At 40.2% G+C, this 5,060-nt stretch overlaps 1 pseudogene; it reads right to left on the bottom strand.

Annotated features, from left to right (window-relative positions):
• Window positions 1-2,115: 2,115 nt before the first annotated feature.
• On the bottom strand, window positions 2,116-3,700 carry LOC113911809 (annotated as a pseudogene).
• Between the last annotated feature and the right edge of the window lie 1,360 nt (window positions 3,701-5,060).

Raw genomic sequence — 5,060 nt, forward strand, 5'->3', positions numbered from 1 at the left:
TTAAATAGATTTTATTTATTTGACAGAGAGAGACACAGCGAGAGAGAGCGCACAAGCAGGCGGAGTGGGAGGCAGAGGGAGAAGGAGGCTCCCCACTGAGCAGGGAGCCCGATGCAGGGCTCGATCCCAGGACCCTGGGATCATGACCTGAGCTGAAGGCAGACGCTTAATGACTGAGCCACCCAGGCGCCTCTGTATGACACATTTTAAAGAATACATTCTCAGTGACAGGGATTTGAACTAATTTAGGAGTTATGAATTTAAAATGCTGATGGTAGTATATTCCCACCAAGTCTAAAGAATATTTGAGGGAGATGCCTGTAATCCTTTTGACTGAAAAAATCAACACTTAAAATTTCATAGAACTAAAAAATGTTTCAAACATGTCCATTACCAGCAGAGTAGTGATTTAGGTACTCAGAAGAGCTCTCCTCTTTACACTGAAAATGCATCGTTGAGTTCCAAGAAATAAGTGAAATCTTCGAGGGCCCAAACAAGCAAATAGCAAAGCTGTAAGTTGAAATCTTAGCAAGAAGCAGTGAAGAGTAAGTTAACCTGGAAGCTGAGTTGGTCCAAGGTGTAAATACCCACGCTAACCCTGAGATTAGATGCTGTTATGAGAGTGTATCACAGTGTGCAGGAGCCTAACCAGGAGGGATCAAAGAGCCCCAGGTAGTTACCAGAACCTCTTGGATCATAGCAGAAGCAAACAGAAATCCTTTATAGTTTAAAGTATCTCACTTTTAGGCCCTTAGAATTCCCACAGAGTAAGATCAAGAAAAGAAATGCTTATAATCAGAGATCACAAAATGGAAGGAAAGAAGACACATGGGTAAGCATCAGCATAAAAAAGAAACATTTCAAATGCTTTTAAAAAGTTTTTAAAAAGTATAATTGATATTCTTAAAAATGGAGAGAAAATGGAATCACAAAAAATGCTCAGTTAAAACCACAAAGGCAGAAAAAGTGTGGAAGATAAAAGTAGGAAAAAGGGCAAGAAGAAAAATGTAACAAATATGGTAGATGTCAATCCAACTATATCGGTAATCACTTTAAATATTAATGGTCTATATGCGTCAATTAAAAGACAGGAGTAGTCAAAGCTGATCAAATAACAAGATCCCAATATATATTGTCTACAGGAAACTCAACTTGAATAAAAAGACATATTAGATTAATAGTAAAGGGATGTTGAAAGATATACCACGCTAACACTAATCAAAAGAGTGAGCATCTATATTAATTTCAGCCAGAGCAGACTTCAGAGCAAGGAATGTTATCAGGGATAAAGAAGGAATTGCATAATGATAAAGAGGTCAATACTCCAAGAAGGCAAAACAATCCTTAATAAATATGTATTTAACAATAGAGTATCAAAGTATGTGAAGCAAAAACTGATAGTACTACACAGAGAAGTAGATGAATCTACTGTTATAGTTGAAGACTTCAGTACTCCTCCACCAGAAATGGACAGATCCAGCAGGCAGAAAATTAGTATGGACATAGTTGAACTCAGTAGTGCCATCAATTAACTGAATATAATTGACATCATCAATTTGAATGCATCAAACAACAGCAGAATACACATTCTGTTCAGACTCATATGGGACGTTGACCAAGAATGTACCAGAGTACATTCTGGGCCATATATAACACCATAAACATTTAAAAGATGGGGCTGAAATTTCCAAGCTTTCTAATCATAGCTTAGTCCTTCTGGTGACCAGCCCCCATTCAGGAGCCCACCAACATTGCCTCATAAGAACAAAAGATACTCCTATCACCCAGGAAATCAAAGGGAATTTGTTATACAATGCCACCTCTGCATATATCGTTTCCAAATGTGTGGATTTTTTTTTTTTTTAAAGAAAAGGGTGGAATTTAATCTTTATTTACAGGACACTGCAAGAGAGGAGATTCCACCTAGAAATAAGAAACCCACTGAGAGGAGGAGCTTCACACAGGTTGTACAATTTGGAACTGGCCAAGTAGAGTTTCATTGTAAAAAGTGCTACAATAACAAAACACATTTAAAAAGAGTTCTTAGTAGAGAAACAGTAAGACAAACTTCTACCAGAGTACACAACAAACAACTTTCTGTCTCAGCTGTACAGTCTAAAAGTTAAAGGCCCCAGGAGTGCCATCCTGAACCTGGAACGTATAGCCCTCAGACGTAGTTTCTGGCACAACATTCTGATCTTCCTCTTCCTCTTCCTCTACAGAGAAATACTTCTCAATCAAGTTTTAATGAAGCTTCGTACAGAGGCTCATTTTCATGGTTTTGTAGAGCTTCAATTTTGTCCAAACCTCCACATTCTTCAATCATTATACTAAGTTTCTCAGTTTCACCTGGTTTCTCAGCAGCCTGAAAGATGTTTGAAATGGCATCCAGAATAACCAGAATAATTTTGGTTATCTTTTGCAGTTAAGAGGTTCATCAGTGGTTCTGTTATGCCACAATGAACGAGATATACAATCTGTTCAGCTGTCCCGCCACTTGTGTAGTTGGTCACAGCCCAGACAGCTTCCTTTTGTGTCTTAAAGTCTGCCTTAGAGAGAACACCAACAAGGAATGGGACTGATCCATGATTCACAACTTGCTGTATCTGATCCTGGTGACCAGCTGTGATGTTTGACATTGTCCACGTAGCTTCTGTCTGAATATGAGTTTTGGGGTTTGTTAGGAGGCTGGGAAAGAGAGCAAGTGCTCCTGCATCTATTACAACCTGAGTCTGTTCACTATCCCAGTGACAATATTTCCTATGGGTCTTAAAGCAAGAATCACAGTGGACAATTCAGTAGCTCCTAGAAGCTTCACAAGCTGGGGCACAACTCCTGTTTTCATAACCCTTTCAATCCGTTCATTTGGACCATCAGTAAGGTAGGAAATGGCCCAGCAGGTATCTGCCTATACTTCTGGATCATCATGATGCAGGAGACAAGCTAAGGTAGGAAGAATCTGCTCAACAGCATCTAATGTGGGCGCAGGATTCTTGTTGCGACAAAGGTTTGAAAGTGTCCAAGTAAGGTTACGTAAGTAACTACGTGCTAAAGATGATGTATCAAGAACTGCAAGGAGAGCCAATAGCAGGTCAACTGCACCATACTTGATAACCAAGTCTCGAAAAACTGAACCATCACCTGCAATGTTTCCTAGAGCCCATACAGCTTGTTCACTGATGTGGGCCAACAGAGAAATGAGTGCTGGGATAGCACCTCCATCTACCACAGCCTTGGTCTGTTCTGACGTCCCAGAAGCAATGTTAGTGAGAGCCCAAGTGGATTCAAATTGAATGGGACTACAATCAGTTCTGCCCAAGAAGGACAGAAATTTTGGAATCAAAGCAGCCCGGATTATGCTGTCTATGGGGAGCTGTTTTTCCCTAGAAAGCAGTTTCCTAGCAGCTTGAGTAGCCTGGAGCTGGCTTTCCAAATTGTTGCTATTTATGCATTTGACAATGTCATCAACGGACCAATTCACAGTGCCCTGGTTGTTGCGGTTTTCCTGCAGTGGGGCGGTAACGTCATCAGGAAACGAGCCTACGTTTCTCCTTTTCAGCCTCTGGTCATCCTTCTTAGCTTTCCTCAGCTCCACGTTAACTTCTCTTCAGCGCCGCCTCATTTCTGTACTGTCTTTCCCCTTGTTCTTGAATCTGTTAAGGCGGACAGCTGGTGAATTAGCATTCTTGTTGGGGGACATGGTTATGAGACAAAGGGAGAAAGATGGCCGGCTCAGGCTTCCACAGGAGGCGGTCTGGGGCGTGTAGGCTGCGGGTCAGCTGCCCTCAAAACGTCCACCACGGATCTCCCCAAAGACAGTGTCCAAACGTATGGATTGTTGGTCAGATTTCTATTTAGTTCCATTGTTGAATTTGCCTGACCTTGTGCAAGTATCATACTGTCTAAATTATAATAACCATTTAATTGTTAATGAGGTAAGTTTTTGTCAACTCCTTACCAGTGCTTCTTCTCAGGGAGTATCCTGTGTATTCTGGAATCTTTTTTTAGGCCTAGTTATTCTAAGTCAATGATCTACTTTCAGCCACATTGTCATCATCATTTAATACTACACCTGACAATTAACAAATACATATTTGGCATCTATCATATGCTTATACATGAGCTATGTTAGGGGCTGTAGTCCTGAAGTGTGCTATTATGGCTCCTAATGTAAGAAAGGTTATAGACTTACTCTGAATTTTGTTTACCATGTTCAAAGATAGCAAGCATATTCTCCTTTAAAGGAATGTGGAATTCACAGTTGAAGAAGAAAATATGACCATCTTCCCCTTGATTTTAAGAGGTGCAAAATAAGACTAAACCTTAGGAGCTTACATCTAAACATAGCTGACTCAGCCAATTCCCAATATGTATTTAGAGTCTGGCATGTCTGCACATCTGTATACTTTATTCCATGTTGGTGAAAGTCTGGAAAGATGGTGAAAGTTTGTTAAAGCAAAATTAGAAAATCTAGCCTTCAGAGTAAGTAGAGAAGGTACTTCCCTGATGTGATGCCTGTGCTTGTAAGAAGGCGCTGGTCTTCTAAATAGTCACCATAACCATTAAAGAAATTAAATCTTTAGCTACCAGGATTATCAACTGCTATTTTGCAGCTAGTATGTGCATTGTTCATGATGGCAGGGAGCATTTTAATTAAGCAAAGTCAGACTTTTGAGGATTAAATCATTTGTCAGTTACCTTCCAAAATGACAACTAGCCAACTGAGAACAAACTTTCATAAATAAGAGGGATAAAGAAGATGTCTAAGAAGATCTTACTTCTGAAGCCAGGGGACAGATAAAAGACCATGGGGAGGCAGAGGAACAATAGGAAGAAGTGACAAACCAGAAAGCTCACATTTTCACTTAACCCGTCCCATTCCTGCTGTTGAACTTAGGCTGTGATGTTATGGAGTGTTCTGTTCTCAAAGAATTTTGCCAATCAGGAAGAGTGATGAAACCAGAGAGCCCATAAAACTGGAAGAGTGCAGATGAGATAGCAAAAGCTTGTCAAGAGACAGAAGCTTGTGTAAAAAATGTTTTTAGAAGCATATAGCAACA

Source organism: Zalophus californianus, chromosome 12 (genome assembly GCF_009762305.2).
Source record: "Zalophus californianus isolate mZalCal1 chromosome 12, mZalCal1.pri.v2, whole genome shotgun sequence".
Classification (NCBI taxonomy): Eukaryota; Metazoa; Chordata; class Mammalia; order Carnivora; family Otariidae; genus Zalophus; species Zalophus californianus.